The sequence below is a fragment of the Coturnix japonica genome, chromosome 1 (genome assembly GCF_054131305.1).
Source record: "Coturnix japonica strain WE chromosome 1, WE-NBRP24, whole genome shotgun sequence".
NCBI lineage: Eukaryota > Metazoa > Chordata > Aves > Galliformes > Phasianidae > Coturnix > Coturnix japonica.
The window spans coordinates 148,366,840-148,380,100 of NC_140663.1; positions in this window are offsets into that span (position 1 = coordinate 148,366,840).

Here is a 13,261-nt window from a genome sequence, read left to right on the forward strand (position 1 = left end):
TATAGATTTTACTTCTTTCTGTACTGTGAAAGTGAAATTTAGTTAGAAAGTACAATTTTTTGACCCTCGGTAAGCTCTGAAAGTGTGGCTAGTATCAGCAAAGTGGTAAAAAAGACTCTGAGCCGTTCATAAGATGTGGTAAAAAGAGTCTGGAAAATTGCATGGGAAGGTTAGAGTTGCTATTATTTAAATTCAGTAATACTTGCTATGCATTTCAGCATCTTCTATAAGCTACAATTTTTCTATATTCTAGTACAAAAGAAAACTAGTGGAGAATTTATATCCATCTACTTTCCACAACTGTTCACATTCTCTCAAAGAATAAGAAAGTTAAAGAGGATTTCCTGTCATTTGAATTTTATTACCAATTGTTAAATGACAAAAAGACATTACCATGGGCTTTACCATGTCCCCAACTAGAAAAGTCTGCGCTAGGTTCTTTTTTTTCCCTTTTGTTCAGTTATTAAAAATACAAGGGGAAACCACCATATTAGAAATGTTTTGATATTGTGGTCTGCTCAGAAGTTTGCTCTTTTTCCTAAATGTTCAGGTGAATCTGAACTTTGGCTCAAAAGGTTAATAACACCGTGTAGTTTCAGTGCCCAGAAATGTCTCTGAACGTTGCTTAATTTCTTAGCATGTACTTATTCCCATCTAGGGATGGGGAAAATCCTGTCCATGTTTGGGAATTCTTGTTCTTCTATATTCATTACTGAAGTGTAAGTTAGGACTGGCTACATTTTAGGTAACTGCATACATATGATGTGAATATTGTTCCTGCAGATACTTATTATGTTCAAAATATTTTATAGGGATGGGGATCCACACAAGATCTCAAAAAAGGTTAACAAAAAACTATTTAGATAAACTGATATGAAAACCCATTCCTATACATATATATCCTATTCCTATATATACAACCAGAAATTCTAGAAAGCAATCAAAGCATATGTAGTAAGAGAAAATAAATGAGGGAAATTTTTTATATGATACTTTTATTTAAAGTTTTTATATTTCACAATAGTAACTGTAATGTAAATATTATTTAAGCATTACAGGAAGCATAGATACTTAAATAGTCAGACTTTGAAAAAAAATTTGGGGTTAGAACCTTAAATTTTTTAGAAGTTTTTGGTAAGAAATCATCCCCTGAGTGAATAATATATCTAGTCATTTTTGTTATACTACAGTACTGCTGTTCAGTGTGATCTAATAAATACTGAAAATATTTGAATATAAGTATAAAACAGTGAAAGTAAAATTCAGAATTGTGAATAAAGGAACAATTCAGAACATGAAGTATAGCCTTATGTTAAGAAGGGGTTAAAAATTAGAAGATATAACAAAATGTAATAAACAGAAGAGGAAAATCAAGGATCGTGCACAGAATTAATGTATGTCATAAAAAGACAAATGAACAAATGGAATAAATTATCAGTAAAATCAATTGAAATAAAGATTATAAATAAAATATGAAATATAAAGTATAAATGAGCTTGGAAGACTTAGATTTATTTCCTGAGTTAGAGGAATGTGAATGATCATAGAAGAAAAGTAGGAAGGTGAAACTAATACATTAAAAATTGAAGGTTGCAATTGCATTCAATAAGTTATTCTTCATACTTCACTGAAGTCATCATTAAAGATAATTTATACTATATAATTAACAAGCAGTAGTCAATGGTAAATGTTTTTATCTTTATTATTATTATTAGTAGTAGTAGTAGTAATTTTGGAAGACCCTTTGATAAAATGGAAAATGGTCAAGAAAGGCAGCAGCACAAATAATGAGTATTATGTACAAGTGAAGCACCTGGTACTTTAAACAGAGAGGTTAGAATGTAAATATTTATAGAGAACAGATGAATGTGAGGACTCCTAACATAAAATAAAACAGGAATAATAAATAATCTCCAAGTCTGAAAGGTCAAAAGTCTCTCAGACACCGATTAAATTTTCATGGTGTTTTCTCTAGAAATAAGATTGTGTTCCCCTAACAGAAACATGACTTCAATTAATATGTGTTCTTAACAGAGGGTAAGATGCAGAACAGGGCTTTTATTGTTTTTCAATAAAAATAAGTATACTAAAACTCTTCCATATGTTTTAACAATTTCTAGAACTTAATACATTTGATTTTTTTTCCCTCACTTCTTCTTGTACATTTACAGGACAACAACTAAGAGTGAAAAGTTGTTGTGAAATGTCTATAAATGTGCATTAGATAACCACATTATTATTACATGTATATATATATATATATATATTGCAGTTTAAGAAAGTAGCAGCACTATTTAAGTATTCGGATTCAGCATCTTTTCTAAAAGGAGGAAACAGGGACCTAACTCTGAAATAACCTGACTTCAGAGGGATTCTGACTGTGTATAAAGATAGTTCTGTTCTGAATCCTGGTAGCTTTAGTGCCTTGGGCAATGTGTTACAGAAAACAAAGAAATTCACTTTTGCAGTTGGTGCCACAATACTAAGACATCAAGAACACTAACCTCAGCCAAATCTTTTAATGCTGATGTTCTTTAGTTCAGTGTTTTGACAATGGCTTTCTCAAGGGCATTTCCCTTTTAATGTTAATTTATTTGCATTCTTTTATCTCCATAGGAAGAATCAATGCTATTAAATACTCAGATCTCCTGGAGGGGAAACAGTCGATGTTGAGTTAGGTACAGTCCAAAATGAACTTTCAATCAGCATATCATTGAAATTTACAAAAACTCTGAATGTATTTATACCTCCCTGCAACTTGTAGCCTACAGCACCATGGATACTTTTCTCTGACCACCTTTCCCTCAAAAGAGAGGCATGTAACAGTTCAGTCTCTTGCTTGCTCTTGTGTACTCCTGTATTTACTGCTCATGCCACCCTTCTAGCCTGATAGAAGAAGCATCAAGGCAGCTGGGAGTATACTCTCTTGTAACCGTGAGTGCCTGCCAAATAGGCCACTTGGTCTAACTCACATAGAAGAGTCCTAAAATGGGATTTCTTTTCTTTAGCTATGATGTATTCCTGTGGTTTTGAGGGGAGCCTATCATACACAACATGGAACAGCAGTGAATAGTTAGACCAGCTCATAGGAGACCCTACAGGACTGGGAGCAAGTCTACTAGCATTGAGTTGTCAGTGTTTTAGTGCAGATATTAATTATCCCTTATGTATAATGCTTCAAAAACCTAAGACAATCTAAATGGAAATATTTGTGAAGGTTACCTTTAGCAGCATGAGACTGTTTGACAAATGCTGTCTTTACAGACAATGGAATGGAGCAGTTTTGATAATCTAAAACCAGGTGGTTTTTTTTTTTCTTTTTTTTTTTCCTCAGGATCAACTATTGAAGAAACCTCCCCTTTTACTGACTGTAGACAAAGCCTGTGCAAAGTACTCTTGATAGGCTAAAGATAGCTGTAAATACTCTTTGAGAGTCCCATCTTTAAAGTCAAAATTTGGATGTCTTATAGGTCTGGGTTTTGCATACTCTGTTCATACTGGTGTATTATCATCTTCAGGAATGATTGTGACAAGCTCATTGTGACACTGAAGACTGAAAGGAATTTGCAGTTTTAAACACTTGAAACATTTGATCTATAAAGGCTTTTCAGACCAGATGTTTCCTAAGTTTAAAATAAAAATAAGCAGAAAATAATTAAATCAAGATAAACTGTAGTAAAAACAAGACTAGAAAGACATATTAAAAATTCACAGCTTTTATAGTGTTCATTGTAACTCCTCTGTGGAGTACACAGAAATTCTACGTTAACAGAACATTATATTAGTATATTACCACCATATAAAATTAAAATAGAAAATCATTTAGGAAGCCCAGTATATATCACTAAAGTTGGATTCTAAAATTGACTTGACAATTATGTTAGTAGTAGTATTTTATTTCACCATGTATAATGGCAAAATAGGGAAGGCAAAACATTCTTGATCAGCTTGTTCTGTTGCCTCGAAGAAAACACAGATAGTTTCACATAGCTAACAACTGGTCACTGAACCTAGCAGGTATATAGAGCTGTAGGAGAATATTCATGCTTTTCAAGTTGTTTGTCCTTTACAAGTTGGCTGGGTTTTTTTGTTGTTTGTTTTTTCCTGTATGTATGTTTCACAGACTTCACTGAACTTCAAAAATTATGAAGAAGTCTCACTGAACTCTATATACTAGAACACGTACATTGGATGGGCTAAAGTTGTTTAAACAGTTTAAATACTTCCGTGATATAACTTCACTGTAAAGTGTGATACTAAATTTTGATTTAAGTGCTTAAACACAGGCATCTAATGCCATCTGAGATTTCATAGGTATCTAAAACAGGCAGATATTACATACAAGTTATTTGCTGTTTCATGGAGTTATTCACAAATGAGGAGGGATACTCCACATTGCTACACAATGCTGCAAGATTTTGTTTATGCAATCTTGTTGCAGATATCTAAAATACACGAGTTCAGGTCTGAGCTGCAAATGTCTACAGTTGAACTGTCTCCCTCTGAATGTGGAATAAAGTTCTCAAACGGCTCCAGTGATTGTATTTCCTGTAATAAGAGTTTTGGCAACTGTCTCTACAATTGTTTTCTAGAATAAAAAATGGGGAAGGGAAACACACAGTTATGGAAAGAGGAAATTCTGATTATTTTAGGGGTCTGCCTTAGGAAAAGATGAAACAGACTGCTAATTTCCTATTTCCATACACTGTCTATAAGAGGAAATCTAGCAGACTAGATGCAAATACTTACATCTTATCACTTGCAGCTAACAAAAAAGTCCAACAGAGTTTGGTGTAAGGAAAGCCTGTTTGCAGATCCTTGTCTCTGTTTATCTCCTTAGAATTGCCATTCTCGAGGCAAAACCTTTGTTTTGTTCCTGGACAGGAAACCCATCAAGATCGATATATTCATTATGAATATATTTACATTATTTGAAGGGTGTGTTATAGCAGAATCTATATTCTCTATGCTAATAGCACTCTTGTCATGCTCACTAATCCTTTGTTTCAGTGCCCCAGAATTCTTCCCTATGCAAATCAATTCACAGGGGCATTTTAACATGTAAATCGCAATCTGCCTCACAAGCGAGGAACTGATGGCTTTAAAATTCATTGTCTATTGGGAAGTAATGAATGATACTTACTTAATGTGTGCTACTACTCTAGGTATATCTCCCATACTTAGTGGAAATGATATATTGAGTCTGATACTGAATTCAGAGTTTTAGGAAAGCAAAAGAGAAGAAGCAAAAATCTGTGACAAATGTATTTATTTTCCTCTTTTGTATATCAAAAGTAGTAATCCTGATTAAACATTCAGTGGTCAAGGATATTGGCTGAGAGCATAATATTGGTCTTTTACTATGGAGTGAATGTTAACTCCTATAGGAAAGGTTTATTGCATATTTGTAACTGGATGCAAGATTTTTCACAGTAGAAAAGAAGGAATTTAAAATGTGTCATGTCAGGAAAGAACTGATTACACAAATTAAAATGTGATATCTGTGAAAACAGATATGTTAAGAGAGTTGGACAAACTAAACAGCAAAAAAAGTAGTTATGGGAATACTTGTAAAGTTTAAACACAGTAAAGTTTCACACACAGTGTGTGTGAAAATTCAACCAGACTGTAAGACAAGGTGAGGGTTTACAAAAGACTTAGCTGTATTGGTGTAGAAGAACTGATGTGCTGTTATGGAGAGGACAAATTGCATTCCTTACCAGGAAAGGACTTATTTTGGTTTAGTTTAAGATGAAAATTCTGAAATTTAACCTAAAGAAATACATGATAAAATAGTAGCTTTTTTCTAGCTATCTTCCTTGCAGTGTATTGCACTGACTCCTTCATGCAGCCTGTTTGCTGCATGCAAATCATAAAATCATATTATCATACATTCACAGATGGGTTAGGTTGGAAGACCCTATAGTTTCAACCCCTCTGCCATAGGCTAGGATATCTTCCACTAGATCAAATTGCTGTAAGCTCCTTCCAACCTGGCCTTGAATGTTTCCAGGGATGGGGTGCCCACAACTTCTTTGCAGCCTGAGCAGAAGGTAAACTTTTTCTCCCTTTATGAAGAGCAATAGACTTTTGTAGAGTATGAATCATCTCTTTCTACAATAGATCAAAGGATTTGTGCCTTCTTTCAAATGCCGATTTTTCTTCTTTGACTAAAAATGTTATTTCAGATGAGTGATTCAGCTTTAGTAGTCTATACCATACATGTCTAAAATGTGGTGAAAAGTATATTACTTCAAATTATTTTAATGAAAATATGAAATTACTCAACTGAAAAATACTTGTACAGTATTGCAGCTGCAATATCATCATGCAAGAATATCACAGTATACCTAGCATCTTTCCTTAAAACTAAACCTAGAATGTATCACATGCTTTAAAATAATAAATTTTTATGTTGTTTGGATGATTACACTAATCATTCTGTAAAAGATTCCTTTTCTTTTGCACAAAGACTCTTTTAACATTTGGCTGAAGATGAAAGGTAGAGTTGACATGTATGTACACAGCAGTAGTACCTCTTTTCTGAAATCGGTTGAAGTTGTGCATACAGTTGGCTGAGGATCCCTATATCCATTTCACTTTAAACATGCTTGACTTCTTATGTCTTCTTCCCCCCCCCCAACAATATAGCAGCTTTACCTATACAAATAGGAGCAAACTATCATAGAAGAACATTTTCTTCTTTGGTATAGTGCCAATAATGTTGAGGCTTGTCTTAGCTAACCACAGGTGTCACAGCTACAAGTTTCTGTAGATCAGCTAGTTTCTGTAACCTTTCTTTGTTATCAGTGTTGAGAAATAGATTTCTCAAGACAGGATTAACACAAAATATTAATTTTCTGATGAATTAATTATTTCTGAAAAATACCTGTTTTCATAGAAAGAAACTCTGTTGTGCCAGTCACAGTCTCAATCACAAGGTAGGTCTCCATTGCTTAGTAAAACTTAGCCAAGAAGTAAAATTTTGAGCAGCCAAACCACTTTGGTACTATTTCACTTCTTGTCTCTATTTTGGACTCTTCCAACTCACTTTCTCTGTTGAGAGAAGTAGTTATCTGTACATTATTGACAGGAAGCCAAGCAGCATCAATTAGTCTTGGGGATCAGATCACAGTTTCCCACTTTGACATATTTTTAAATGTTTACATTATAGACATCCACATTTCTTCAAATAAATCTCATCTGAAGTCTTTCATTGTGTGCATATTATCTTTGATAACTGGATGGAATAATAATTTCTTAGCTTTCCAAAGAAGGAAAAAATAAATCAGTTTGCTAAGTCTACTCTGTGAGAGACAAAAAAGTGATAACCTTAATTCTTATGCTATAGTTGGCAACACTTACTTTCTAGATGAACTCCGATTTAAAATATTACATTCATTATGAAATAGACCTTTTGTCCCCTCAGTAATTGCAGGCATGGGGAAATAAGCAAGGAAGCAAACAAAAAACATAAAGCAAAGAAAGACTGTAATAGAGCAGAATACATTTCCTGGTTTGAAGTGGTGGTTTGTGCAAAGCGAGACTAGAAAATAATCTAGAAAAATGATGGTTAGAGTATGAATAGATTCACAGTTGCCAAATTTTGTCTGCTTCTGGCACGACATTCTACCTTTTCTTTCACATACCAGTTTGTGTAGAGCTGCAATTAAACAATTAAATGCATAGTGTTTTCAAAAAACATTTTTAGACTAAGTATAATATCTCATAGACATTTAAACTTCGGTGATGCAGTAGTTTAAAATATTTAAGAACAACTAGCTGCATGTCATAATCTTAAATATCTTGTAATATTTAACATACTATCCAGTTCTTGTGACATATTTTAATTATTTCATTGAACATTACTCCTTTGATAATCAATTCTGTTTTGCTATATATTGCTTAAGAAGAATATATATGTTTTGTCCCCTTTTCATGTCAGAGTCATAATATTAGTTTTAGTAAGTCACTGTTGTTTTCTTTTTTACAGTTGTTTTGTGATTTCACTTCTCACGTAAGACAAGGCTCTGCAAGATTTGTCAATGATTTTTTTTTTTTTCTTTTTCTTTTTCTTTTCTTTTTTTTTTTTTTTTTTTGCCATCAATTAAACTTTAGAGTGAGCTTTGATTAAGATATCCATTTCATTTTAAGCTTATCATGGCTTGTCTGAAAAAGTGTCCGTGTACATTTTGAATTTCCTTTCAGAATTGCTCACATTCCTAAGTCTACAAAATGAGTATGAATATTACAAAAGAAGTAGTGAATTTGCAGTTCTGTAAATTTCTAGGTATATGCTAGTTGCCTGCAGAGGGATCTGGAAGAAGCGCTATGGCTTTTAAAACTGTTTAAAGGATCATATTTAAGTCAATTTTAGCACATGAAAAGGTGGGAACAGTAAAAACAAGATACTTTTATTTGTGATCTTTATTTTTTATATTTTTAATAATAAACATCACATTTTCTGTGATCTGATGAGAGCTTGTTTTTTTTTCTGTGCGTATTTTTTTTTTCTTTCTTCTTTTGCTTGTGTTGAAGGTTTAGAAGATATAAGGTCAATAAGGGACTTGTTCTGACTCCATGCTTCTACATTTCTGCTGATATTAGCAGTACTGAGACTTCTGCCCTTTATAGAAAATAGAGTTGTTGGTTTTTTTTCTAAGATCACAGTATAAAGTACACACAGTTTTTGAGTCTGTGTTTCTCATGTTTACATCTTTTTAAGAGTATGCTGCTTACAGTCCAAAAGACATTGGGCATAGAAAATGCCATCTCAATAAATATATGTCAAAGTATATTTGCAGCATCTTTCTGAGGCACAGTCCAGTTATTGTTATCTCCTCTTCAGATTAATTCTGTTTGTGTTTGCTTACATATATCTAGGAGATGGTGGAAGTAGTGTGTATGAAGTGGAGTGTGCTTTTATTGTCATATCTTTGATACCTATTCATTAGCCATAAAGCTCTGACTGCCTTTGTTTTCAAGTTCTTGGGCATCTAGAAATTTGTCTACAATAAGAATATATATATTTGTTCATATTTAATTACATACCTATATTTTTATAAGGGGAATATTTTTCCTGGGCAGGCCAGAGAACACCTGCTTGCTACAAGAAAATGTCTCTGTACCTCTTTGCTGCCAGCATGGAGTTAGAGTGTATTTTTATGAAAAAGAGCTCCTTACTATTTATATTTGCTGGCTCTCGAATGATTCATTAATAGCATCACCTTATGTAGCTTGGCACAACCATATCCTAACATGTGAGCAAAGTGCTATTGCACCAATAAAAACAGCAAAAGTGTTGTTCATTATAGTTTAACAAATGGGGAATTTAAAATCCATCAGATCGTCATGTGTGAGACAATAACGTGATTTACATATTAAAATGCCCCTGTGGGTGGATTACCATAGAAAAGATCATTACATAGTAGAGCTGTTTTCTCCCTTCATCAAAATCTTTTTTTAAATGATCTTAGAGAAATAAGCAATGTGAAAACTGTCTTCATTATATATTCTATTTCATTTCTCTTGTCTCTAAAAATCAGACAAGATGAAGTATCCAGTAATAATAATAATTATATATATATCTATTAAAAAACAAAAAACAAAACACAACAACAACAAAAAAACAGCTTAAGAAATATGAGAAAAAAAATACATGACATCCTGGGGAAATGGTTACAGAGAGAAGGGAAAAGGTGGAGCAGAGGGAGAGAGAGGGAAAAACTGAGTCTAACAGTATGCAAGGTGAGCTTGAGCAAGCAGAATAGGCCTTAAGAAATTTGTCAGAAACAATACAGGCATGACTGTTCCAGGACCAACTCCTGCCACACAGACAACAAGCAGGAACCAATTTGTCCTACAAATACCTCTAATTCTAAAAATATACTTTTCTCTGGTCACAAATACATTCTCAGCACACTAACGGCATGCTTGCATGATTAGACAGAAGAGGAATACAGCATACACAAGATGATGATTGAAAGAAGAGCCCATTGTAGTACTCCCTCCCACCTAGAATTAGGTACTTTCTATTTCCGTAATAAGTATTTTTGCATGATGGATTAATACCAACACTGAAACACTGAATTAGGATTTGCGTGTAGAAACATGCTCGCATACAAGAACATATGCATGCAAATTTACACCATGGTGATGGTGTAGGCATTCATACATACAAAATCTCTTAGCTAGAAACAGAGGACAATTTGAAAATTAGGCTGTGAACTTCCCCTCCTTGCCTTATTTAGTATTTTATGGCAAAAATGCACACACTGGTGATTTTTGATTCTCAGCATGAGCAGCAATGTTTTTTCCCCAAACTCTCTGTATTGCTTTTCGCATGATTTAAGTCTGCTTCCTAAAATGGAACAATGCAATGAGACTTAGTAGCATGGGATCAGCTTGAACAGTTCCCTAAACTGTAGCTTGTGGACTGCCTATGATTTGAAAAACTAGTGCTTTATCTGTATAGATTGTGACTGATTATGTAGTCCAGCCTTCTTATTTTTCTTCTCTCCTTATTAGTTGTACTAAAAAAAAAAAAAAATAAAAAAATCAGAGATTTCCTAGCATTTTGTTTTCATGCAAATAATTGCTACGTGTGAAATCATTGGTTAAAAGTTAGGGTTCAGTGTGAACAGTGCATGGTCTAGAAGAGAGATTCCATTTTTAAATGTTGCATGCGAACTTTTTGGAAGCCATATCTTCTCAAAATGAAATTGGAGAAGACAGTGTCTCTGTGAGGACTGTCACAAATTCCTAAAGCCTCAAACTGCTGATTCAGATGTTTTTGTGAGATGGTTTATTCTTGAGGCAAGTTTAATAAAATCATTCCATTTTTCTGTAATCAATCTTTATATCTGTATATTTGCTCTGACTCAAAGTCAATTAGAGCGACTGTAAATGAAGAGATGTAATGATAGTGTAAGAGTCATTGTGCTATGACTTGCATTAAGCTTCATGCCAACTTCTTGTAACTCAGATATTTCCATAAATCTCAGCAGATTTGGACTGACCAAGTGATCATTCAATTAATAAAAATGTCATACTCTATCTGTTGATAAAGCTCCATGTAAAATGTTTTCTAATATTTCAGAGGTTATTCTATTTCTTTGTCCCAAAATTTCCTTTCGATTGTGGATTGTCAGTAGCACTGACATTCGCTGACATGCTATAATGTAAAAATTATACTGAATATATGAAGTGCTTATTAATACTATACTGAAGACATAAGTTATGAGGAAATATTAATTTTACTCATTTTCTTTAGCACATTTAATCTCTTTCTGCCTTGTGGATGCTTAGGAGGGAAAGTTGTTTCTTGATCCCTATTTTGAAAAAAAGCATGAAATTAACTTAAATTGTTTGTTCCAATGTTTTCTTGTTTTGTTTTTTATTTGAAGTCTGACATTTCCTATTAGGAGAAATCATGATGAATTTGCGGATGGAGAGAGAATAAAATTGGAGAAAATAAGAAGAAAATGAATTATGGATATGTACCAGTTTGCAAAGTCTCTTCTACTGTTACTGTGCCAGGGTACATAAGTTTTGCAAAATATTTGCATTTCTTGTTGATATTTATTTATTTGTTTGTTTATTTTTGTCAATCTGTAGTAGATAAATCTTTTTCTGTAAGATGGGTTCAGCATCTATTTTAGCACACAATCTGGAACAAAGTACACAGGATACTGAAGAATGACAGGCTAACAGAAGGAAGGTAGACAGTACTAGAAAGAAGGCTAGGTTTCTATTTTGTATCAGAGGACACACGGAAAAAAACCAAAAACTTTTGTGCTTTTGTTCCTCTTCCTTGTTCTAAGCAGAACATCTTTACAACTTTTGTGATCAGAGGATGGGGTAAAAGGAATACAATGACAGTTTTATTTTGGATTGGTAATATTGATTAAAGTTCCTTCCAAGATAAGAGTAAGGAGTAAGCTGCTAAAATATATATTTATATATATATTATAGAGATGCTCTATTAAACATCTACCAAACTTACCTCTTCAGAGCTATCCATCAGATCAGTACTGCAGAGTGTCAGCATGCTAAACTTCACTGTAACAGCATTTGTGGTCTAATTGCTCTAGTAGTCCTGTAACATTGTGCAGGCATGTGTGTGTGTAGTCAGCAGTTCTAATTAAGTCAGTCCCTCTCCTTTTGAATCTTTGACCCAATTTCTATATTTTCTTTCAACAAAAGTTTTAGGCCCATGACTTAATTTTCAGAAGTGGATGTTACTGTAATGATCAGGTTTTGCTGAAAAGAAAGGAGTTTTTACTGACTCCCATTAAAGTAAAGCCAGGCACAAAAATTATGCTCAAGTAAACTGCAGAACTTTGTATCTCCAAATGTTTCTTCACTACTTTATCTTCATTAAGGTGCTTGAGAATTTTGCCTTTATTATCTTTAGATAAAAAAAAATAAAGATGAACAAGCTTTCAGCACCAACTTTGGGCAGGAAAATGTTAAATATGTGGTCTGAGCTAGATGACACACACAGTAAGCAGAATATTTTATCTCCAGAATGTCTTCTCCAAGGTTTTGTCTAGATATTCTGAATGTTAATGATGAAATTCAACTTTTTTACAATGCTTATTCCTTTTATTTGACTCTAAAATATAATTTAAATTTGATGCTTAATTACTAGATATTTGCAACTAGGCAATAAATCTTGATCCTCAGGAAAAACATTTACTTAAGTATAAATATTAATATATTTATTATTATTAATAAGTATTAATAAGTATTGCAGAAGCTAAGGTCTTTCTCATAATTTCTCAATTGGGAGATTTTCTCCCACTGCTATAATTTGTGCAGGAAAAAATTCTTCAAATTTATCAGCTAGAGGTAGAATGCTAAGAAGCACCTCAAAGCACCATAGAATCCTATTAATTTTCAATGGAAATTGTGGGTTTCCGTCTCTTCAGATGCTTTTTAAAATAAATTGCATTCAAAGTGTTCTAAGGTACCATTGAATGTACTGTAAAAAAAAATCAGCATAACAAGACAGGAAGATGAATATTGCTCTCAGTAATAAACCTGAAATCAAACTAGGTGAGATAGAGTATCTGCTATCAGAATTTGTGCTGTTCTGATGAATGATCATCTTCTGCTTGCCTGGTATTAGTATTACAGGTGTGCTGATGCTGAGGGATCTCTCATTCACTTCTTCAGTGAACATTCTGTCTGAGCATGAGTGATAGGGACACAGTGAACATTATAATATTATTTAAATTTGTCTGTTGTCAAAAAAATA